The 27,333-nt window shown below is 36.7% G+C and overlaps 1 pseudogene; it reads left to right on the top strand.

Annotated features, from left to right (window-relative positions):
• Positions 1-16,235: 16,235 nt before the first annotated feature.
• Positions 16,236-16,323, top strand: LOC116756192 (annotated as a pseudogene).
• Positions 16,324-27,333: the final 11,010 nt, after the last annotated feature.

Consider the following 27,333-nt stretch of genomic DNA (forward strand, 5'->3'; position numbering starts at 1 on the left):
CAAAAAACTGCAGTGGAAGGAACACTCCCAAACTCATTCCATGAGGCCACCATCACCCTGATACCAAAAGCAGGCAAAGGTACTACAAAAAAGAAAATTACAGACCAATATCACTGATGAATATAGATGCAAAAATCCTCAACAAAATGCTAGCAAACAGAATCCAACAACACATTAAAAGGATCATACACTATGATCAAGTGGGATTTATCCCAGGGATGCAAGGATTCTTCAATATACGTAAATCAATCAATGTGATACACCATATTAACAAATTGAAGAATAAAAACCACATGATCATCTCGATAGATGCAGAAAAAGCTTTTGACAAAATTCAACACCCATTTATGGTAAAAACTCTCCAGAGAGTGGGCATAGAGGGGACCTATCTGAACATAATAAAGGCCATATACAACAAAACCCACACCAAACATCATTCTCAATGGTGAAAAGTTGAAAGCATTTCCTCTAAGATCAGGAATAAGACAAGGATGTCCACTCTCACCACTATTATTCAACATAGTTTTGGAAGTTGTACCCACGGCAATCAGCGAAGAAAAAGAAATAAAAAGAATACAAATTGGAAAAGAAGAAGTAAAACTGTCACTGTTTGCAGATGACATGATACTATACATAAAGAATCCTAAAGATGCCACCAGAAAACTACTAGAGCTAATCAATGAATTTGGTAAAGCTGCAGGATACAAAATTAATGCACAGAAATCTCTTGCATTCCTCTACACTAATGATGAAAAATCTGAAAGAGAAATTAAGGAAACACTCCCATTTACCATTGCAACAAAAAGAATAAAATATCTAGGAATAAACCTACCTAAGGAGACAAAAGACCTGTATGCAGAAAACTATAAGACACTGATGAAAGAAATTAAAGATGATACCAACAGATGGAGAGATATACCATGTTCTGGGATTGGAAGAATCAATACTGTAAAAATGACTATACTACCCAAAGCAATCTACAGATTCAATGCAATCCCTATCAAATTACCAATGGCATTTTTTAGGGAACTAGAACAAAAAATCTTAAAATTTGTATGGAAACACAAAAGATCCCGAACAGCCAAAGCAGTCTTGAGGGAAAAAAATGGAACTGGAGGAATCAGACTCCCTGGCTTCAGACTATACTACAAAGCTACAATAATCAAGATAATACGGTACTGGCATGAAAACTGAAACATATATCAATGGAACAAGATAGAAATCCCAGAGATAAACCCACGCACCTATGGTCAACTAATCTATGACAAAGGAGGCAAGGATATACAATGGAGGAAAGGCAGTCTCTTCAATAAGTGGTGCTGGGAAAACTGGACAGCTACATGTAAAAGAATGAAATTAGAACACTCCCTAACACCATACACAAAAATAAACTCAAAATGGATTCAACACCTAAATATAAGACCAGACACTATAAAATTCTTAGAAGAAAACATAGGAAGAACACTCTTTGACATAAATCACAGCAAGATCTTTTTTGATCCACCTCCTAGAGTAATGGAAATAAAAAAAAAAATGGGACCTAATGAAACTTCAAAGCTTTTGCACAGCAAAGGAAACCATAAATAAGACAAAAAGACAACCCTAAGAATGGGAGAAAATATTCGCAAACGAATCAATGGATAAGGGATTAATCTCCAAAATATATAAACAGCTCATGCAGCTCAATATTAAAGAAACAAACAACCCAATCCAAAAATGGGCAGAAGACCTAAATAGACATTTCTCCAAAGAAGACATACAGATGGCCAAGAAGCACATGAAAAGCTGCTCAACATCACTAATTATTAGAGAAATGCAAATCAAAACTACAATTAGGTATCACCTCACACCAGTTAGAATGGGCATCATCAGAAAATCTACAAACAATAAATGCTGGAGAGGGTGTGGAGAAAAGGAAACCCTCTTGCACTGTTGGTGGGAATGTAAATTGATACAGCCACGATGGAGAACAGTATGGAGGTTCCCTAAAAAACTAAAAAGAGAATTACCATATGACACAGCAATCCCACTACTGGGCATATACCCAGAGAAAACCATAATTCAAAAAGACACATGCACCCCAATGTTCACTGCAGCACTATTTACAATAGCCAGGTCATGGAAGCAACCTAAATGCCCATCGACAGACGAATGGCTAAAGAAGATGTGGTACATATATACAATGGAATACTACTCAGCCATATAAACGAACGAAATTGGGTCATTTGTTGAGATGTGGATGGACCTGAGACTGTCATACAGAGTGAAGTAAGTCAGAAAGAAAAAAACAAATATAGTATATTAACGCATATATGTGGAACACAGAAAAATGGTACAGATGAACCAGTTTGAAGGGCAGAAATTGAGACACATATGTAGAGAACAAACGTATGGACACCAAGGTGGAAAGCGGCACGGGGGTGGGTGTGGTGGTGTGATGAACTGGGCGATTGTGATTGACATATATACACTGATGTGTATAAAACTGATGACTAATAAGGACCTGCTGTGTAAAAAAATAAATTTAATTTAATTTAAAAATTAAAAAAAAAAGACAGTTCCAGCTGAAATATCTGCCACCATAACTGCTACCATAACCATCGCCATGGCTTTTCCAGTTACAAATATTTATCAAGCACAGTTTATAAGAACAGTATGGATTGGTGAAAATAGCATGGGTTTCAGAAATGGGTAGATAAAAATAATTAGGACTTACTATGGGCCAGGAACTGTTCTAAGTGCTTTACCTATATTAACACATATAATACTCTCAACAGCCTGTGCAATAAGGTAATTTGATTCAAGAAGTGCACACCTTTCCCTCATTTAATAGATAAGAAAACTGAGGTTCAGCGAGGTTAAGTAATTGCCCAAAAATCAAAGGTGATAGTAGAAATGGGATTTGGACCCACTTCTACTGTGTCTGATCAAAAATCTATCCTCTTAACCACTGAACTAGGCTACCTTAATACCCATATTTGATTTTTTTAAAAAACCCATAATCCACTTCTAATTCCTTTGTCCTTTTTTTAAAAAAAGAAAAATAGTGGAAAGAATCATAGAATCCTTCATAGAAGAAGAACTAAATCTTGAGCGACACATAAGAATTCAACAGTGAGACTGGGGGTGGGGAGATTTTCCAAGCTGAGGGAACAGTATTTTTGAGGGTCTAGAGGCATAAAACAACAGGGCATGATTAAGATATTATAAACAGGGCTTCCCTGGTGTTGCGGTGGCTGAGAGTCTGCCTGCCAATACAGGGGACGTGGGTTCGTGCCCCAGTCTGGGAGGATCCCACATGCCACGCGGCTGGGCCCGTGAGCCATGGCCGCTGGGCCTGCGCGTCCGGATCCTGTGCTCCGCGGTGGGAGGGGCCATGGCAGTGGGAGGGCCGTGGCAGTGGTAGGCCCGCGTACCAAAAAAAAAAAAAAAAAAAGATTTTATAAACAATTAAGAGTGGATGGACTGCAATGAACAATTGGGAAATGGAATTTTTAAAAATACTTGGGAATAAATTTAAGAAGTGTAAAACTTATATACTAAAAATTCTAAAACAGTGCTGAAAGATAGTAAAAAAAATCTAGGTAAGTGGAGAAAATATCCCATGTTCATGAATAGGAAGGCTCAACATTGTTAGGATGGTAATACTACCCAAACTGCTTTACAGGTTCAGTGCAATCCTCATCAGAATCCTAGCTGACTTCTTTGTAAATTGACAAGCTGATTCTAAAATTCATATGGAATTTCACGGTACCCAGGATAGCCAAAATAATCTTAAATAAGAAGAACAAAGTAGGATTTGTGCTTTCTGATTTCAAAACTTACTACAAAGCAACAGTAAATAAGACATTTTGGTACTGGCATAAGAATAAACATATGTACCAATGGAAAAGAACTGAGAGTTCAGAAATGAACCCTTACATTTATGGTCTACTGATCTTCAGCAATAGTGCCGAGAGCATTCAATGGGGAAAGAATAGTCTTTTCAAACAAAGGGTGTGGAACAACTGGATAACCGCACACAAAAGGATGAAACTGAACCCTTACTTTACATCATATCAAAAAATTAACTCAAAATGGATCAAAGACCTAAAAGTAGGAGCTAAAACTATAAAACTCTTAGAAGAAAACATGGGGGTAAAATCTTTATGGCACTGAATTTGGGAAAGGATTCTTAGATATGACACCAAAAGCATGAGCAATGAAAGAAAAAAAATAGACTGGACTTCATCAAAATTAAGAACAATTATGCTTTAAAGCACACCATCAGGAAAATGAAAAAGCGACCCACAGAAAGAGAGAAAATATATTCTATTCTCATTATTTGCAGTAATTATGTTCTATAAAGTCACCACAATTACTAAATTGGTAAATACTGAACCATTGCCCCTAAGGAAAATACAGGATTAGGTTACTGTGAGCCTCTGGTCACAACATTTTTGTCAACCAATCAACACATAACCCTGTTTTACGTCTGTTACTGCTTAAAGACGCCTTATTTAATACATACGGTATTGTTGATTCACTAATGTTGAACTCGTGACCAACAGGACTATAACTTATGCCTGAATGAGGCTCACCTAACATATGTATTTTCTCCATAAGGCACATCACAGCCTTCTTGTGCTTAGGGACACTAGACAGCATTTCAGCACTATGCTTGGGAGAATTTAAACAGCAAACTGACCAATGAAAAGCACATACAAAAGAACATTCTATCCTACCGAGAGTGCTAGTTTTCAATCCTTAGCATAACCACATGAAACCCCCTTTATAACACATTTCCCCCTCCGTGTCCACTTCAGTGAATTTTTTCACTGGTGTGTGTTCTCTGTCTGACAAACAGACTCATTTTTGTTTTTTAAAGTCCTTTTGATCTTTATTTTATTATTTGGCAACCCTTACCCACACTCTTGGGCTCCCATTCCTCTCATTTCTTATCACATTTGCCTCTCTTCTTGCACCTTCATTCTTTCCTTCCTTCTAATTTATAATCCACTCCTAGAATTCCCAAACAAGGGATCTCAGGACTGCTATCATCACAAACCATAGTTCTCTTTCTTTTGCTCAACACCTTCACCTACTGAGCTCTATTCACATCTATTCCAGTGTCTGGAATGTCTTCCTACCTCCCATTGGCATTTCACCTGTTGAAATCCAGCCAGTATTTAGAAGCCCACTTTAAATTGCCTGGGAAAGTACTGCCTCACAAAGAAGCCCTCCCGGGATTTCCCTGGTGGCACAGTGGTTAAGAATCCACCTGTCAATGCAGGGGACACAGGTTTGAGACCTGGTCTGGGAAGAACCCACATGCCATAGAGCAACTAAGCCTGTGTACCACAACTACTGAGTCTGCACTGTAGAGCCCACGAGACACAACTACTGAGCCCACGTGCCACAACCACTGAAACCCGCACACCTAGAGCCCGTGCTCTGCAACAAGAGAAGCCACCACAATGAGAAGCCCGTGCACCACAACAAAGAGTAGCCCCTGCTCGCTGCAATTAGAGAGAGCCAGCGTGCAGCAATGAAGACCCAATGCAGCCAAAAATAAATAAATAAAATTTATTTTTAAAAAATACAGTTTAAGAAGCCCTCCCAATAACCTTCGTTCTCTTAAAATCTTTGCTTGTAATTTTCTCATGTCATTTGTTACTCTCCATCAGGGGCTTCAGCTATTCATAGTATTCAATTAATATTCATATAAGACAGAAAGCTCTTTGAAATTCAGGATATTTATGAGCAAAAGATAAGTTCTCCATAGCCATCCCAGAGTAAACTTCAGCTACATTTATTTGGCCTTTGAGCTCTTCTACTTTTTGCATTTTTTATATATATATATATATATATATATATATATACACACACACACACACACACATATATATATACATGTATATATATGTATATATAGCGCTTCATATTTTAAAACATTTTCAATGTAATTTCTCATTTAGTCCTCAGAAGAATTCTGAAAGATAATTATTTTTATTAGTTCCATTTTACAGATGAAGGAAATTAGAGTTAAGGAGCCTGATGAATGTCATACAATGATAACTAGTTGATCCAGTTTGCAAACCCCACTCACTACTTTCTGCTAATGGGGTCGTCAATAAAAACTGGGGCATTCTATGGGATACCTTACTAAAGTGGTTGGCAAAGCCATGCACTCAGTATTTCTTCTTCATTGTGCTACAGAATTTGACAATGTTATAGTCTTTAGCACCCTGGATTCCCTATTAACAAACCACCTAGTAATATCCTGCACTCTGGCTGGTTGAAATCAGCTCACATTTCTTCAAGTTGACATTTATTTATTTTTTTTTTACTCAAAGAAAGGGAGGTTTATTATTAGGATGCAAAGATAGCTCATGGAAACTAGGACCAGGAAACAGAACCAGGCCCCGAGAAGGAACTTCCAGATTAGGGACAATTATGAACCATCTCTCGGGATCTGGAGCTCTCAGTTCAAATTCTCAAAAGTGAAGATCTGACTAAGTTGACATTTAATATCTACGTAATTCTAGTGAGTTGTCTAGTCTATTGATGAATCCATCTCAAAGTCACAGGATGCTGAAAACTAACAAAGAAGAGACAGAGGCAATCTCCAAAAACAAACATCTCTATTTCATGGGCAAAGGTCATACAGACAGGCTGACAATTCCTTGATAATATCCCATCTGATAATGATGGGAAGAGACAAAGTAGGAAGACATGGCAAAACACTATAATGACAGAACAGATTTTTCCTCTAATTTATGAAAACCTATTCAAAATGTGTCATTCTGAGGATCTTGAAAACACATATGGCCTCATTTCTATGAGTCCAGCCTGGAATCATGGAATCCACAAATCAACTCTGCAATTCTTAACCCAGATAGGCCTTTATCTTCTTATAAACTGCTCTAAGATTCTAAAGGAACACAAGTTCCCATAAATAGGGTCTTGGCAAGAACAATGCCTCTCATTTAAGAAATTCTGTTCTACTCAGCTATACTTTAAGTTTCCTGTGGTTGGGGACTAGTTTGTAAATCTTCTAATATCTCTCCTTAGCATCTCACTGCCTTGTACAGACAATGCCTAGTGAATGTTCCTTGCCTTGAATTAGATTAATTCAAACAGAAAAGTTGACAAAGAAGACAATTCTACATTCAGCATAGATATGACAACGTACTTATCAAGAAGTTAGGTCTAAACAGTGCTCTGTATTAGAGAGGGAAGATTTGATTCTTGTTCTGATCCCTTCACCTATTCCTGTGTATTTGCAGGTAGCAGATTAACAGAAATCCCTTCCACATATGAGAAAATTGATGCACATGATTTAATTTCTAAAAATTTCATACAGAAAAATATTTAACAGCTTATCAGAATATTAGTTATCCTACACATGGTACATTTATACTACTTGCTTAATTTGTGACAAATAATTTTTAAATAAGAATTATTCATACATACTTAAAAAAAAGAAATGTTATGTTTTCCTTCTGGGATTTTTTAAAATTATTTAATTTACTAAACAATAAAATGTCCTAATGGTTTAAGCCAAACACTCTTCTTTGGCTCCCAAATGTTTTCAGAAATAACTTTTTCCTTGTTAATTTCTAAATCTTGGCTGCATTTCCCACTAATTTCAAACATATGTCATATACGAAATATGTTATTTTTCCAAGCCTAATTTTGGCAGGAGGGGATTTTTGGAACTGGCGTAGAAAGATTCGGGGACAAACAAACAGGACAGCTTGAAGCTGCCACAACTCCATAACGACTTTATCTTTTTCATCTATCTCCAGATCCACAAGGCAAGGGCAATTATGAGGGATGAGTGGGCTCTGATAAAATTTCAACATGAGGTAAAACATACCTTGAAGCTTTATATCTTACCCTATAACTTGCTTTCCAAAAAGAATCACTCACTCATAGTAATAACTTTTGTAGGATATAAGATGTGAAGTGAACCTAAGACCCTGAAATCCTGATATTATCACTCTGGTTCCCTGAGACTTACAGTCAAAAGGAATAAACAGGTAAAGCAATGTAAAAAGTTCTTCTTAACCTTCAAAAGATTCACTAAACTGATATCATTTGGAAAGCAACAGACATTTCCTATTGCATAAAATCTATTTACTCTAAAACTGATTTTGTGAGGAACTACTAAGTACTCAATAGATAAAAAGAATGTGAATTCATCAGAACTATCTACATCAGTACTTGAGGACTAAGACATACCCTAAGGCACACATGTTTTTTCCCTTATAAACACTGATTCTTCCGTACACGAGGTAAGTAGGAAGAAAGCTAGTGTAATAAAAAGAAACCTTGTCCGGAGGGTCCTAGTCCCAATTCCACCCTGTTCTAAAAGAGTTGATTGAGTGCAATGGCCATAATTATTCACCCCTCCCTATATCTACAACATTTTAAATGTTACTTTGTATTTCATCAATAGATAGAGTCTATTTTGTCAACCCTTGTGACTTGCTTAGCTAATAAAATGCAAGAGACATTTTTGCTAGTTCCAAACCAAGGCCTCCAGAGATATGGTACACTTTCTGTGCTCTGCTACCCCACACCCGTTTCATCACAAGAACATGCCTGAGCTAGTCTGCTGGAGGATGAGACACATGGAACAGAGGTAAACCAGTGCAGTGACCCAGGTGAGGCTCTAGACACATGAGCAAGCAGAGCGAAGATTAGCAAAGTCAAATAGCCAATTCACAGCTGACCATAGACATGTGAGTGAGCCTCACCAGGCCCAGTTCAAATCAGCAGAAACCACCGGCTGAGTTACAGACAGCTATTCTAAGCTTCTGGTTGCCGTTCTAAGATTCTAAATTTGAATTTTTTTAAATGTAGCAATATCTAACTGGTACCTCTAGCCTACTCAAGGCACCCCCTTGCTAAACTGACAGAATAGTGCAGGTAATTAATAGCAAGTATCTTTGAGAAATCTATCTATGTAAATTACTACTAATAAATCTAAGTTTTAGGGAAGTGTTAAAATAAAAGTCTACAAATGGTTTGTTGCTTATAAAGACCTGCATGTTCTCTATAAGAATTAAGTATTAAATTTAGGACCAAATGTGAAAACTGGCTCAGTTACAGATCAGCACATGGCACGCATTCAAATACCAAGAGGAGGGTGATTCAAAGATTTGAAAAGGTTTAAAAATTCAAACAATAAAATTATTTTTGTATGTCATTGATTTTTAAATAAAGAGATTATTTTAGCAACTTAATTGCTCAATTCAATTTTTAAAAACTTGCTTTCACTTAGACTTATTGTACTTTTAAATTTCCCTTAAGACTTAGTCTGGGAGATTTTAGTTTTAAATGGCATCTAGCTGGCTGCTGCTCCCTTCTCCAAAAATATCTAAAAGGACCCAGAAAAAAAAGATTAAAAACAGCAACACTAAAAACTGACTAACTATTGTCTAAATTTGGAGGGAATTTCCTTTAACTATTAAACCAATGGAGCTTAAATGAGCAAAGCAGGCAATGAATGATCCATGCATCACTCTGAAAACAAGGATGGCCCACCTAAAGGGTGAAGAATTTTCTTTCTTACCCACTCTCTGACCCTCTGGCTTGGAGAGGCATGCTTATATCCAATCAGAAAAAAATGATTAACTACATCTCAACTGAGTGAAAAAAGGTATGATAAAACCTGTTTCCACTTTCCCTCCTCAGACTCCCCAACATCTTTTTATATCCTGCAACATCCAAAAAATATGAAGACAGAGAAGGCAAAGACCACATGAGGATCAGAAGTCACACATTATATCTAGGTGGTGTGACCCACCTAGTTTTATCTAGTAGGAAGAAGAGACTAGAAGAACTACTTCTAGTACTACTACTTTTAAAAGTTTAATTTAGGAGACTAATATATACTTTATTAACTCAGATTGCCAGAGAATCAGACTTGGGGCTAAGAGGTGATACTATCATGATTTAGTTAGAACCAATTTGGTAAATGCCTACCATCTAGACACTAGAATTTACACCAGAAACTAAGTATATCTAGCCACCATGTAGTTAAATATGAGTCAGTCAACTCCCAAGTCAACAATAAGAAAATCTATCTTTACATATACTGTGTTAACAGATACTAGATTAGATATTATATTTCAAGAAGAAATTTTTAAAAAGAAAATAATTATTGAAATAAAGCCAGTAGACTTCCACTTCAGGGAATGTGGAGTAGACGTACTTTTCCTTATTTCTCCTGCTAATAGGTACAAGTAAAATATACAGGATACATTTTATATAAAACCACTCTGAAAGAGAAGAGAAAACAAGACAGACCAGCTAGGGACCTCAGGATTGAAGGAAAGACCTGATGGTGAGTGAGCTTCCTTGGTTTTCCTATTGCCTCATATATCCCAAATCTGGAGCTGAAGAATCTGAAAGCCAGAAAATGCCAAAAGAAATCCATACCAAGACAAAACATAGTTAAACTTCTGAAAACTAAAGACAAAACAAAAATCTTCAAAGCAGCTGGGAAATGATACAGCTATAAGAGGGAAACAATTCAAATGACAGTGGATTTCTTATCAGAAATCATGGTGACCACAAGGAAGTGGCACATTTTTTCAAGAACCAAAATAACATAGTTTTGAAATCAGAATCCTATATTCAGTGAAAATATCTTTCAGGAATGAAGGGAAAATCAATATATTCTCAAAGGAAAGAAAACTAAAAGAATTTGTTGCCAGCAGATACACCCTTTAAAAATAGCTAAAAGACATTATCTAAATGAAATCAAATGATTAAAGTAGGAATCATGAAACATCAGGAATGTCTTCTTGAAAGAAGACAGTAAGTAAAAATATTGATAAATAGAATTGACTTTCCTTCTCCTCTTGAGTCTCCTAAAGTATGTTTGATGGTTGAAACAAAACTGTAACACTATCTGATGTGGTTTTAAATGTATGTCTCAGAAATATTTAGGCCAACTTTATTATAAATGGTGAAGGGCAAAAGGAGGTAAAGGAAGATAAGGTTTCTACACTTCATGAAAATTGGTTGAATAACCACATCACTAGAATGATAATTATGTCTAGGTAATGTAATAGCTAGAACAGCCATTCAAAAGCTATGTAAAAAGATATAGTCAAAACCACTATAAATATCATGTTCACAGCATCAAAAAACAAAACAAAAACACCATATATAAATCAAAATTAGATTCTCAAAATATTTTAAGTAACCTACAGGAAGACAGGAAAAAGAAAAAGGAGGGGGAAAAAAGGAAAAAATTTAAAAAAGTAAAATAGCAGACTTAAGTCCTAATATATTATATTAATGTGAATGGTCTAAATACATTAATTAAAAGACAGAGACTAGGATGGTAGATTAAGAAACAAGACCCAACTATATGCTATCTACAAGAAATTCACTTCAAATATAACAATATAGGCAGGTTGAAAGTGAAACGATGGAAAAAGATGTAACAGGCAAATATTAATCTAAAGAAAACAGAGGTGGCTACATTAATATCAGATAAAATAAACTTCAGAGCAAAGTAAATTACCAGAAACAGGGAGGAACATTATATGTTATAAGGATCAATCCACCAAGATTAGCAATCTTAAATGTGTATATACCAAACAACAGAGCTGCAATACATGTAAAGCAAAAATTGTTAGAACTGAAAAAGAAATAGAAAAATGTACAATTATAGTTGAAGACTTCAACAATCCTCTCTCAATAATTGATAGAACAACTAGACAGAAAAGCAGCAAGGATACAAAAGAACTCACCAACACCATCAACCGATAGGACCTGATCAACATTTATAGAACATTCCACCCAACCAGAGCAGAATATCCATTCTTTTCAAGTACCCACAGAAAATATACCAAGATAAACTATGTCCAGGAGCATAAAATAAACTGCAACAAATTTAAGATAATTGAAATCATACAGAGTGTGTTCTCTGACCACAACAGAATCAAACTAGAAATCAGTAAAAGATAACAGGAAAATCTCCAAACACTTGGAATCTAAATAACACTTCTGAATAAACTGTGGATTAAAAGGAAGTCTCAAAGGGAATGATAAAAAATAAACTGAATAAAAGAAAATTAAAATGTCTGAAAATTTATGAGACAAAATTAAAGCATTGCTGTGAGGGAAAATGATAGTACTAAATGCACACATCAGAAAAGAGAAAAAGTCCAAATCAATTATCTAAGTTCCCAACCCAAGAACCTAGAAAAAGAAGAGCAAAAGAAACCAAAGCAACCATAGGAAGAAAACAATAAAAATAAGAGCAAAAAATCAATGAAACAGAAAACAGAAAAAAAAATAGAGAAAATCAGTGAAACGAAGAGCTGGTCCTTTGAAAAGATCAATAACATTGCCAATGTACTAACAGGAATGATAAAGAAAAGAAAGAAAGATGACACAAATTTTAATATCATTAACGAAACAGAGGACATAAGTACAGATCCTATAGATATCAAACAGATAATAAGGAAATACTATAAATAACTCTACACACATAAATATGACAATTTAGATGAAATGGACCAGTTCCTCAAAAAATCACAAATTATTACAACTTATTCACTATGAAATATTAGATGAATAACCCTATAACTAATAAGGAACTTGCATTATAATTTTTTAATTTCCATAAAAGAAATCTCCAGGCCCAGACGATTGTTCTGGAGAACTCAATAAAACATGTAAAGAAGAATTAATACCAATTCTACACAAGCTTTTATAGAAAACAGCAGAGGAGAGAGCACTTCTCAGTTCACTTTATGAAGCTAGTATTACTCTGATACAAAACCAAACAGACCAAGCACACAAAAAAGAAGACTACAGACCAATACCCCTCATGAGTATAGGAGCAAAAATCCTTAACAAAATATTAACAAATAGAATTCAGCAGTTAAGAAAAAAAAAAAGAATTGTACTTCATGACTAAGTGGAAATTATTCCAAGAACGAAAGCCTGGCTCAATATTTTAAAAATCTATAACAGGCTAATAAAAATCACAGTATCAGATTAGTCAATGCAGAAAAACATTTGACAAAATTCACATCCATTCATGTTTTAAAAAAAAACTCTCAGAAAAACAGACAAAGGAGGGAACTTCCTTAACTTGATAAAGAACATCTACCAAAAACTACTAACATAATACTTATGGTGAAAGACTAAGATGAGGAGCAAAGGATATCCACGTACCTCACTCTTACTCAACATAGTAAAGGAAACTCCAACCAGTGCAGGAAGCAAAAACAGTGAAGAGAGATCAGAAAGAGAGAAAGAAATTATCTATATTTGCAGATGATATGATTGTGTACACAGAAAATCCCAATGAACCAAAAGAAAACTCCTAGAATGAATAAATGAGCTCAGCAAGGTCACAGGATTCAAAATAAACATTTTTTGGTATTTTTAAATAAGAGCAGTGAGTATGTGAATCCCAAAATTAAAAGCAGAATTCTACTTACAATTTCTCAAGAAAAAATACAGGACTTGCATGCTGAAAACTAAAAAACACTGATGAGAGAATTCAAAGAATATCTGAATAAATGAAAAGATGTAACACGTTCATGGACTGGAAGCTCACTGTAGTAAAGATGTTATTTCTCTCTGACTTGATGCACTAGCGTAACACAATTCCTATCAAAATCCCAGCAAGATTTCTTACAGACAATACTATTCTAAAATATATATGGAAAGGTAAACGAACTAGAATAGGTAAAACAACTTTGAAAAAGAAGAAAAAAGTGGTAGGGATCAGTCTACCTGATTGCAAATTTTGTTACACACTTTTACAATTAACCCTTAAACAATGTGGGCATTAAGGGTGTCGATCCCCATACAGTTGAAAGTCTGCATATAATCTACAGTTAGCCCTCTGTATCTTTGGTTCTTCATTCTCAGATCTGCAGATCACGTAGTATTGTAGTACATATTTATTGAAAAAATCCATGTATAAGTGGACCAGTGCAATTCAAAGTTGTGTTGTTCAAAGATCAACTGTATATATGTATGTATACATATGTGTGTATGTATATACATATATGTGTGTGTGTGTGTATATATATATATATATATATATATATGACCATATACAACATTCAAGACTGTGTGTGGCATTGATGGAGGAAGAAACACATAGATCAATGATGCAGAATAGAGAACCCAGAAATAAACTCACACGTATATGTCCAATTGATTTTGACAAAGTATAAGAACAATTCAGTGGAGTAAAAACAGCTTTTCAACAACAAATGGTGCTGGAACAAGTGGACACTCATGAGTAAAAAAACATAAACAGAACAAACAAACCAAAAAAGCAGAACCTTAACGTAAGTCTCATACTTTATATAAAACTTACTCAAAATGGATCACAGACTTAAATGTAAAATATACAACTATAGGGACTTCCCTGGTGGTCCAGTGGGTAAGACTCCGTGCTCCCAGTGCAGGGAGCCTGGGTTTGATCCCTGGTCGGGGAACTAGATCCCACATGCATGCCACAACTAAGAATCCACATGCTGCAACTAAGAAGGCTGCATGCCACCACTAACAAGCCCACATGTTGGGACTTCCCTGTGGCGTAGTGGTTAAGAATCTGCCTGCCAATGCAGGCAGGGGACACGGGTTCGAGCCCTGGTCTGGGAACTAAGCCCATGCGCCACAACTACTGAGCCTGCGCTATAGAGCCCATGAGCCACAACAACTGAAGCTCACGTGCCTAGAGCCCATGCTCCACAAGAGAAGCCACCGCAATGAGAAGCCCGCAGGCCACAATGAAGAGTAGTCCCTGCTTGCCGCAACTAGAGAAAGCCCATGCGCAGCAACAAAGACCCAATGCAGCCAAAAATAAAAATAAATTTATAAAAAAAAGAAGCCCACATGCCACAACTAAGACCCAGTGCAACCTAAATAAATAAATGATAGATAGATAGATAAGTATATAAAATATTTAAATATATATATAAAACTTTTAGGAATAAAAGTAGGAGAAAGTCTTTGGAATCTAAAGATAGGCAAAGAGTTCACACATTTGACACGAAGGGCATGATGCATAACAGAAAAAAAATAAGTTGAACTTCCATCAAAATTAAAAAACTTTTGCTCTGCAAAAGAACCTAATGAGAGGATAAAAAGACAAGATACAGATAGGATGAAAATATCTGCAAACTACATATGTAACATAGAAGTAGTATCTAAAATATATTAAGAACTCAGAAAACTCAACAATAAAACATTAAATAATCCAATTAGAACATGGGCAAAAGACATGAAGAAACTTTTCACAAAAGAGATATACAGATGGCTAATAAGCATATGAAAAGATGTTCAACATTATTAGTCACTCAAAAAATTAAAATCACAATGAGATATCACTATACAACCATCAGAGAAAATAGTGACAACATCAAATGCTGACAAGGATGCAGAGGAGGTGGACTAATGCATTGCTGGTGGAAACGTAAAATGGTACAAACACTTTGAAAAAGAAATAACATGCAACTACCATACAACCTAGCAATTGCATTCCTGGGGATTTATCCCAGAGAAATGAAGATTATGTTCACCCAAAAACCTATACACAAATGCTCATAGCAGCTTTATAGCTCAAAACTGGAAACAACCCAAATGTCTTTCAAAAGGTGAACGGTTAAGCAAACTGTGGTTTATTTACCATGGAATACTACTCAGCAATAAAAAGGATCAAACTATTGATACAACATTTTGGATGAATCTCCATAGACTTAAGATGAATGAAAAAAAAAAAGTCAATCCCAAAAGGTTACATATTATATGACTCCATTTATATAACAGTCTTGAAATGACAAAATTACAGAAATTATAGTAGTTGCTAAGAGTTAACAGTGCTGAGCGAGATAGAAGTGGGTATGTATATAAAAGGGCAACCTGAGACATTCTTGTGGTGATGAAAATGATCTGTATATTGAGTGTATCAATGTCAATATCCTGGTTGTGGTACTGTACTATAGTTTTGCAAGATATTATCACTGGGTCAAACTTGGCAAAGTATATACATGGGAGATCTCTCCATATTATTTCTTACAAACGCAGGTGAATCTACAACTACTGCAAAATTTTAAAGTTTAATTAAAATAAAACAAGATCAAAATTTTGGAAAAAAAAAATCTGTGATGTTCCAGAATATTTCATAGTAGTGAAGACTTCTATTACTAAATTTAAAAAGAAGAGTTAATAAATAAGGCACGTAATTCAAGCTTTTCAACTTTATGCAGTGGCAGTATTATAGCCAATGAGGTTTATCTGAGGCACAATTATTGATAATTGAAAAGAATTTTTGGGTAATAAAACAATAAAACAAACTTAAGAAACAGGAGACATTAAAAATAAGCATAAAAATAATGAATAAGTAACTATAGGAACTGTTGAATTAACTTTTGTAGATCTAAGGAAAGAAAAATTATAATAAAATGGACAAATTTCAGTAACAAAAGTTACTAAAAATACAAATTTAAAGATTAGAAAGGAGAAAATGGATTTTTTTTAAAAAACAGAGACAATTAAAATAGAAAATACACAAGAAAATACATAAGATTACATTTCAACCAAAATTTGAAAAAGTTGATAAAACACAAATTGCCTGGGAAAATACAAGCAAAATTAACTTAAGAAACAAAATTTTGAAATGCATTTTCAGCTATAAGTGGTGCACAGTAAAAGACTAACCTTGCCCTAAAACCAGTCTTGCCCTTTTTCCCTCAACTCCTTGAAGGTAACCTCTAAACCTCTGGCATATCCTGCCTGATAAGAATGTTTTTGTTTACCTGGGGTCCTTGGGTCATGCCACATAGTCTCTGCTAATAATATGATTTATGGTTGGGGGAGGGTGCTTTGGGCCACATGGCAGCAGATAAGGAGCTCTGGAGGAGCTACAGACTAAGATCAGTCACACAGATGGTCAACCATGTCTACATGACCAAGGCCAAATGAAAACTGGACACCAAGGCTTGGGTGAGTTTCCTTGGTTGCAATATTACACGTATATTGCCACATACCATTACTGGGAGAAGTAAGCAATGTCTGCAGGACTCTACTTGAAAAGGACAATGGGAAACTCTGTAGTTGTGTCTCCATACCCTGCTCCATGTGCCTGTTCCCTTGGTTGATTTTAACTTGTTGCTTTTCACTGTAATAAACTGTAACTGTGAGTATACCAGCTTTGCTGAGTGCTGTGACTCATTCTAGTGAATTCTTAAACCTGATGGTGGTCTTGGAGACCTCAGAACATGAAGTAAGTGTCAGAAGCAAAGATGGTCTTGGGGACCTGCTGAACTTTTCGGAGAGAGAAAAGCATTTAACAAAATTACTACAGAATTGAGATTGGTTCAAGATGGCATACTAGAAGGACATGCTCTCACTCCTTCTTTTGAGAACACCAGAATCACAACTAACTGCTGAACAATCATCAACAGGAAGACACTTGAACTCACCAAAAAAGATACCCCACATGCAAAGACAAAGGAGAAGCTGTAATGAGATGGTAGGAAGGGCGCTATCACAATAAAATCAAATCCCATAACTGCTGGCTGGGTGACTCACAAACTGGAGAACACTTATACCACAAAAGTCCACCCACTGGAGTGAAGATTCTAGGCCACATGTCAGGCTTCCCAAGCTGGGGGCCTGGCAACAGGTGGAGGAATTCCGAGAGAATCAGACTTTGAAGGCTAGCAGGATTTGATTTCATTACAAGACTTCGGCAGAACTGAGGAAAATAGAGACTCCACTCTTGGAGGGGACACACAAAGTAGTGTGTGCATCGGGACCGAGGGAAAGGAGCAGTGACCCCATAGGATTGAACCAGACCTACCTGCTAGTGTTGGAGAGTCTCCTGCAGAAGGGGGGGCAGCTGTGGCTCACCAAGGGACAAGAACACTGGCAGCAGATGTTCTGGGAAGTACTCCTTGGTGTGAGCCCTCCCAGAGTCGGCCATTAGCCCCACCAAAGAGTCCAGGTAGGCTCCAGTGTTGGGTTGCCTCAGGCCAAATAACCAACAGGGAGGGACCCCAGCCCCACCCATCAGCAGACAAGCAGATTAAAGTTTTACTGAGCTCTGCCCATCAGAGCAACAGTCAGCTCTAACCACCACCAGTCCCTCCCATCAGGAAACTCGCACAAGCCTCTTAGATACCCTAATCCACCAGAGGGCAGACAGCAGAAGCAAGAATTACAATCCTACAGCCTGTGGAACAAAAACCACATTCACAGAAAGAGAGACAAGATGAAAAGGCAGAGGGCTATGTACCAGATGAAGGAACAAGATAAAACCTGAGAAAAACAATGAAATGAAGTGGATATAGGCAACCTTCCAGAAAAATAATTTAGAATAATGATAGTGAAGATGATCCAAGACCTTGGAAAAAGAATGGAGACAAAGATCGAAAACATGCAAGAAATATTTAACAAAGATATAGAACAATTAAAGAACAAACAGGGATGAACAATACAATAAGTCAAATGAAATATACACAAAAAGGAATCAATAGCAGAATAACGGAGGCAGAAGAACGGATAAGTGACCTGGAAGACGGAATGATGGAATTCACTGCTGTGGAACAGAATAAAGAAAAAAAATGAAAAGATATGAAGACAGCCTAAGAGACCTCTGAGACAACATTAAACGCAAAAACATTCACACTATAGGGGTCCCAGAAGGAGAACAGAGAGAGAAAGGACTCGAGAAAATATTTGAAGAGGTTATAGTCAAAAACTTCCCTAACATGGGAAACGAAATAGCCACCCAAGTCCAGGAAGCACAGAGAGTCCCATACAGGATATACCGAAGGAGAAACACACCGAAAAACACAGTAATCAAGCTGGCAAAAATTAAAGACAAAGAAAAACTATTGAAAGCAGCAAGGGAAAAACGACAGATAACATACAAGGGAACTCCCATAAGGTTAACAGCTGATTTCTCAGCAGAAACTCTACAAGCCAAAAGGAAGTGGTGTGATATACTTAAAGTGATGAAAGGGAAGAACCTACAACCAAGATTACTCTACCCAGCAAGGATCTCATTCAGATTCGATGGAGAAATCCAAAGCTTTACAGACAAGCAAAAGCTAAGAGAATTCCGCACCACCAAACCAGCTCTACAACAAATACTAAAGGAACTTCTCTAAGGGGGAAAAACAAGAGAAGAAAACGACCAACAAAAACAAACCCAAAACAATTAAGAAAATGGTCATAAGACCACACATAGCGATAATTACCTTAAACGTGAATGGATTAAATGCTCCAATCAAAATACACAGGCTTGCTGAATGGGTACAAAAACAAGACCCATATATATGCTGTCTACAAGAGACCCCCTTCAGACCTAGGGACACATACAGACTGAATATGAGGGGATGGGAAAAGATATTCCATGCAAATGGAAATCAAAAGAAAGCTGCAGTAGCAATGCTCAGATAAAATAGCCTTTAAAATAAACAATGTTACAAGAGACAAGGAAGGACACTACGTAATGATCAAGGGATCAATCTAAGAAGAAGATATAACAATTATAAATATATATGCCCCCAACATAGGAGCACCTCAATACATAAGGGAACTGCTAAAAGCTATAAAAGAGAAAATCAACAGTAACACAGTAATACTGGGGGACTTTAACACCTCACTTAACCAATGGACAGATCATCCAAAATGAAAATAAATAAGGAAACAGAACCTTTAAATGACATAATAGACCAGATAAATTTCATTTATATTTACAGGACATTCCATCCAAAAACAGCAGATTACACTTTCCTCTCAAGTGCACACGGAACATTCACCAGTATAGACAACATCTTGGGTCACAAATCAAGCCTCAGTATATTTAAGAAAACTGAAATCATATCAAGCATCTTTTCAGACCACAACGGTATGAGATTAGAAATGAATTACAAGGAAAAAAAAGTAAAAAACACAAACACATGGAGGCTAAACAATACATTACTAAATAACCAAGAGATCACTGAAGAAATCAAAGAGGAAATCAAAAAATAACTAGAGATAAATGACAAGGAAAACACGACGATCCAAAACATATGGGATGCAGCAAAAGCAGTTCTAAGAGGGAAGTTTACAGCTATACAAGCCTACCTCAAGGAACAAGAAAGATCTCAAATAAACAATCTAATGTTACACCTAAAGGAACTAGAGAAAGAAAAACAAACAAAACCCAATGTCAGCAAAAGGAAAGAAATCATAAAGATCACAGCACAAATAAATGAAATAGAAACAAAGAAAACAATAGCAAAGATCAATAAAACTAAAAGCTGGCTCTTTGAGAAGATAAACAAAATTGATAACCATTAGCCAGACTCATCAAGCAGAAGAGGGAGAAGACTCAAATCAATAAAATTAGAAATGAAAGGAGAAGTTACAACAGACACTTTAGAAATACAAAGCATCCTAAGAGACTATTACAAGCACTTGTACGCCAATAAAAGGAACAACCTGGAAGAAATTGACAAATTCTTAGAAAGGTATAACCTTCCAAGACTGAACCAGGATGAAATAGAAAATATGAACGACCAATCATGAGTAATGAAATTGAAACTGTGATTAAATATCTTCCAAGAAACAAAAGTCCAGGACCAGATGGCTTCACAGGTGAATTCTATCAAACATTTAGAGATGAGCTAACACCCATCCTTCTCAAACTGTTCCAAAAATTGCAGAGGAAGGAAAACTTCCAAACTCATTCTATGAGGCCACCATCACCCTGATACCAAAACCAGACAAAGATACTACAAAAAAAGAAAATTACAGACCAATATCATTGATGAACATAGATGGAAAAATCCTCAACAAAATACTAGCAAACGGAATCCAACAACACATTAAAAGGATCATACCCCATGAATCAGTGGGATTTATCCCAGAGCTGCAAGGATTCTTCAATATATGCAAATCAATGTGATACAGCATATTAAAAAATTGAATAAAAGCGTTATGATCACCTCAATAGATGCAGAAAAGGCTTTTGACAAAATTCAACACCCATTTATGGTAAAAACTCTCCAGAGAGTGGGCATAGAGGGGACCTATCTGAACATAATAAAGGCCATATACAACAAAACCCACACCAAACATCATTCTCAATGGTGAAAAGTTGAAAGCATTTCCTCTAAGATCAGGAATAAGACAAGGATGTCCACTCTCACCACTATAATTCAACATAGTTTTGGAAGTTGTACCCATGGCAATCAGCGAAGAAAAAGAAATAAAAAGAATACAAATTGGAAAAGAAGAAGTAAAACTGTCACTGTTTGCAGATGACATGATACTATACATAGAGAATCCTAAAGATGCCACCAGAAAACTACTAGAGCTAATCAATGAATTTGGTTAAGTTGCAGGATACAAAATTAATGCACAGAAATCTCTGGCATTCCTCTACATTAATGATGAAAACTCTGAAAGAAAAATTAAGGAAACACTCCCATTTACCATTGCAACAAAAAGAATAAAATACCTAGGAATAAACCTACCTAGGGAGACAAAAGACCTGTATGCAGAAAACTATAAGACACTGATGAAGGAAATTAAAGATGATACCAACAGATGGAGAGATATACCATGTTCTGGGATTTGAAGAATCAATATTGTGAAAATGACTATATTACCCAAAGCAATCTACAGATTCAATGGAATCCCTATCAAATTAAAAATGGCATTTTTTATGGAACTAGAACAAAAAAATCTTAAAATTTGTATGGAAACACAAAAGACCCCGATTAGCCAAAGCAGTCTTGAGGGGAAAAAACAAAGCCGGAGGAATCAGACTCCCTGACTTCAGATTATACTACAAAGCTACAGTAATCAAGACAATATGGTACTGGCACAAAAACAGTACATCAATGGAAATATATTGATGGAAATATACATCAATGGAACAGGATAGAAAACCTAAAGATAAACCTACGCCCCTGTGGTCAACTAATCTATGACAAAGGAGGCAAGGATATACAATGGAGAAAAGACACTCCCTTCAATAAGTGGTGCTGGGGAAACTGGACAGCTACATGTAAAAGAATGAAATTAGAACACTCCCTAACACCATACACAAAAATAAACTCAAAATGGATTAGAGATCAAAATGTAAGGCTGGACACTATAAAACTCTTAGAGGAAAACAGGAAGAACACTCTGACATAAATCACAGCAAGATCTTTTTTGATCCACCTCATACAGTAATGGAAATAAAAACAAAAATAAACAAATGGAACCTAATGAAACTTAAAAGCTTTTGCACAGCAAAGGAAACCATAATAAAGATGAAAAGACAACCCTCAGAATGGGAGAAAATATTTGCCATTGAATCATTGGACAAAGGATTAATCTCCAAATTATATAAACAGCTCATGCAGCTCAATATTAAAGAAACAAACAACCCAATCCAAAAATGGGCAGAAGACCTAAATAGACATTTCTCCAAAGAAGACATACAGATGGCCAAGAAGCACATGAAAAGCTGCTCAACATCACTAATTATTAGAGAAATGCAAATCAAAACTACAATGAGCTATCACCTCACACCAGTTAGAAGGGGCATCATCAGAAAATCTACAAACAACAAGTGCTGGAGAGGGTGTGGAGAAAAGGGAACCCTCTTGCACTGTTGGTGGGAATGTAAATTGATACAGCCGCTAGGGAGAACAGTATGGAGGTTCCTTACAGAACTTAAAATAGAATTACCGTGTGACCCAGCAATCCCACTACTGGGTATATACCCAAAGAAAATCATAATTCAAAAAGACACATGCACCACAATGTTCATTGCAGCACTATTTACAATAGCCAGGTCATGGAAACAACGTAAATGTCCATCGGCAGATGAATGGATAAAGAAGGTATGGTACATATGTACAATGGACTATTACTCAGCCATAAAAAGGAACGAAATTGGGTCGTTTGTAGAGACGCGGACGCATCTAAAGACTGTCATACAGAGTGAAGTAAGTCAGAAAGACAAAAACAAATATCATATATTAACACATGTATGTGGAACCTAGAAAATGGTACAGATGAACTGGTTTTCAGAGCAGAAATTGAGACACAGAAGTAGAGGAAAAACATATGGACACCAAGGGTGGAAAGAGGCGGTGGGTTGGGGTTGTGGTGTCATAAACTGGGAGATTGGGGCTGACATGTATACACTGATGTGTATAAAACGAATGACTAATAAGACAATAAATAAACAAACAACAAGAAAAAAGAAAATTACTGCAAAACCAGATGATTTTACTGTAAATTATTTGAAATGTCTAAGCAATTAGTGATCCCCTTGTTGTAGAAATTATACACAAATATTTTAAGATGCCAAGTGAACCAATTAATCTTATGAAATTAACATTAAAATGATACAAAATCTAATTTTTAAAAATAGCAAACCAATCAAAACATGCTAAGTAAAAAAAGCCAGTCACAAAGACCTACACCTTGTATGATTCCATTTATATGAAATGTCTAGAAGAGGCAAATATAAAAAGATAGATATTAAATTAGTGGTTGGTGGGTGTGAAAGCAGATGGTAGAGTAGGAAAACCCTGCACTCTTCTGTCACAGGGACACCAAAATTACAACTATTTACAGAGGAACTATTGATGGGAAAGACTGGAATCTACCAGAAAAGTTCTTCTACAACTAAAGATATAAAGAAGGAACCACAACAAGACAGGTAGAAGGGGTGGAGTCACCCATGCTCCCAGGTGGGCAACCCACAAATAGGAGAATAATTACAACTGCAGAGGTTCTCCCAAAGGAGCAAGGGGTCTGAGCTCCACATTGGACTCCCCGACCCGGGGGTCCTGCATCAGGAACACAAGCCCCTAGAACATTTGACTTTGAAGGACAGTGGGGCTTACTTTCAGAAGACCCAGAAAGCTGTGGGAAATAGACTCCACTCTTAAAGGGCACACACAGTATTGCACATACTCCAGGATCCAGGGCAGAAGCAGTAAATTGAAAGGGACCTGGTTCAGAACCACCCAACCAGCTGATCTTGGAGAGTCTCATGAAGACGCAGGGGGCAACTGGCGCTCACTCTGGGGACATAGATACTGGCAGCTGATACTTTTAGTGAGCTCCTTCTACCATGTGGACACTGGTGCTGGCAAGTGTCATTTTGGAATCCTCCCTCAAGCATATTAGCCTCAGGACTGAGCCCCGCCCCAGCCCATCAGTCTGTATACACCAGAACTGGAGTGCTGCAGGCCAAGCAACTAGCCAGGCAGGAACACAGCCCCACCCCCAGCAGGCAGGGTTCCTTAAGACATCCTGAAGCCACAGCCACACCTGGACACAGCCCTGTCCACCAGAGGGCTCAGGACTTGGCCCCATACACCATTGTGCAGACACTAGACCCAGGACACTCAGGGCCCTGCATCCAGAGATCTCAGGACCCAGCTCCACCCACCAGTGGTCAGACACCAATCCTAAGACACCCTGGTCCTCAGCCCTGCTCACCAGTGAGGTGACTCTAGCCTTGGGAACAGCCTCACCCACCAGTAGGGAGGCACCAGCCTCAGGACAACCTGGCCCTGATCCCACCCACCTGAAGGCCAATACCAGCTCTGAGATACTTTGTGTCCCTCAGCCAGCCATGCTGGGATTCGGCCCCACTCACCAGCAGGCCAGCACAAGCTTCAGTACAAGCCAGACCCTGCAGCCAGCTATGTCATGAAACCGGCCCCACTCACCAACAGTCCGACACCAGGTCTGGGACCCCTGGGCCCATTTACAATCACATCAAAAAGAATAAAATACCTAAGAATAAATCTAACTAAGGAAGTGAAACACCTGTACTATGAAAACTAAAAGAAAATAATGAAAGAAATTGAAGAAGACACAAACAAATGGAAAGATATACCACATTCATGGATAAAAGAATTAATACTGTTAAAATGACCCAAGGCAATCTACAGATTCAATATAACCTCTATCAAAATACCAATGGCATTTTTCACAGAACTACAACAAATAATTTGAAATTTTGTATGGAAATACAAAAGACCCCAAATAACCAAAACTATCTTGAGGATGAAGTACAGAGCTGAAGGTATCACACTCCCTGACTTCAGACTACATTGCAAAGCTACAGTAATCCAAACAGCATGGTACTGGCACAAAAACAAACTCACAGAGCAATGGGACAGAATAGAGAGCCAAGAAATAAACCAGCACACTTAGAGTCAATCTACAAGAAAAGAGGTAAGGATATACAATGGAGAAAAGACAGTCTCTTCAATAAGCGGCACTGGGAAAACTGGACAGCTTCATGGAAAAGAATGAAATTACAACATTTCTCACACATTATACAAAAATAAACTTAAAATGGATTAAAGACCTAAATGTAAGACTGAAAACCATAAAAATCCCAGAAGAAAACACAGAACACACTTTGATATAAATCATAACAATGTTTTTTGGATCTATCTCCTAAGGCAAAGAAAACAAAAGCATAATACCATATGATATCACTTATATGTAGAATCTAAAATGTGACGCAAATGAACTTATCTGTGAAACAGAAACAGACTTACAAACAAGTGAGTGGTCTCCAAGGGGGAGGGGGATGAGGGAGGGATGGACTGGGAGTTTGGGATTAGCAGATGCAAACTATTCTATAGAGAACAGATAAACAACAAGGTCCTACTGTATAGTAGAGGGAACTATATTCAACATCCTGTTATAAACCATAATGGAAAAGAATATGAAAAAGGATGTGTGTGTGTGTGTGTGTGTGTGTGTGTGTAACTGAATCACTTTGTTGTACAGCAGAAATTAACACAACATTGTAAATTAACTATACTTCAATAAATTGTTTTAAAAACCATAAATTTTTAAATGGGGCCTAATTAAATGTAAAAGCTCTTGCATAACAAAGGAAACCATTGCCAAAAAGAAAAGGCAACCTCATGAATGGGAGAAAATATTCAATATTTCCAAATGATATGACCAAAAGTGATTAATATCCAACATATATAAACAGCTCATACAACTCAATATGAAAAAAACCAAACAACATGATTGAAAAATAGGCAGAAGACTTCAACAGACATTTTTCTAAAGAAGACATACAGATGGCCAACAGGCACATGAAAAGATGCTCAACATCACCAATTATCAGAGAAATGCAAATGACCTATCACCTCACACCTGTCACAATGGCTGTGACTCAAAATACCACATACAAATAACAAATGTTTGCAAGGGGGTGGAGAAAAGGGAGCCCTTGCACACTGTTGGTGGGAATGTAAATCGGTGCAGTCACTGTGGAGAACAGTATGGCGATTCCTCAAAAAACTAAAACTGGAGCTACCAAGTGATCCAGCAATTCCACTCCTGGGTATATATCCGAACAAAACAAAAAACACTAATTCAAAAAGGCACATAAACCCCAATGTTCAGAGCAGCATTATTTATAATAGCCAAGATATGAAAGCAACCTAAATGTTCACCAACAGATAAATGTATAAAGAAACATGATATATACATGCAATGGCATACTAGTTGGTCTTAAAAAAATAAAAGAATAAAATTTTGCCATTTGCAACAACATGGATGGACCTGGGTGGTATTATGATTAGTGAAATACGTCAGAAAGAGAAAGACAAATATTGTATATATCACTTATATGTGGAATCTAAAATATCCAACAAGCTAGTGAATAAAACAAAAAAGAAACAGACTCACAGATATAGAGAACAAACTAGTGGTTACCAGTGGGGAGAAAGAGGTGGGGGGGAGGGGCAAGATAGGGGTAGGGGTTAAGAGGTACAAACAATACTGTGTATAAAATAAATAAGCTACAAGGATATATTGTACAGCACAGGAAATATAGCCAATATTTTATAATAACTTTAAATGGAGTATAATCTATAAAAATTCTGAATCACTCTGCTGTACACCTGAAATGAATAGAATATTATATGTCAACTATACCTCAATTTTAAAAAATGGCAAGATATAACAAGTATTGGCAAAGATGTGGAGAAAAGGGGAGGCTTATGCACTGTTGATAGGAATGTAAATTAGTGCAGTCACTATGGAAAACAGTATGAAGGTTCCTCAAAAAATTTAAAATAAAACTACCATATGATCCAGCAATCCCACTTCTGGGCACTCATCTGAAGAAAATGACAACACTAACTCAAAAAGATATTTACACCACCATGTTCATTGAAGCATTATTTAGAACAGCCAAGATAGGGAAACAACCTAAGTGTCCATAGATGGATGAATGGATAAAGAAAATGCACACATAATGGGCAGATTATATCTTAAATGAATTATATCTCAATAAAGCTG

This window comes from Phocoena sinus, chromosome 6 (assembly GCF_008692025.1).
Source record: "Phocoena sinus isolate mPhoSin1 chromosome 6, mPhoSin1.pri, whole genome shotgun sequence".
Classification (NCBI taxonomy): domain Eukaryota; kingdom Metazoa; phylum Chordata; class Mammalia; order Artiodactyla; family Phocoenidae; genus Phocoena; species Phocoena sinus.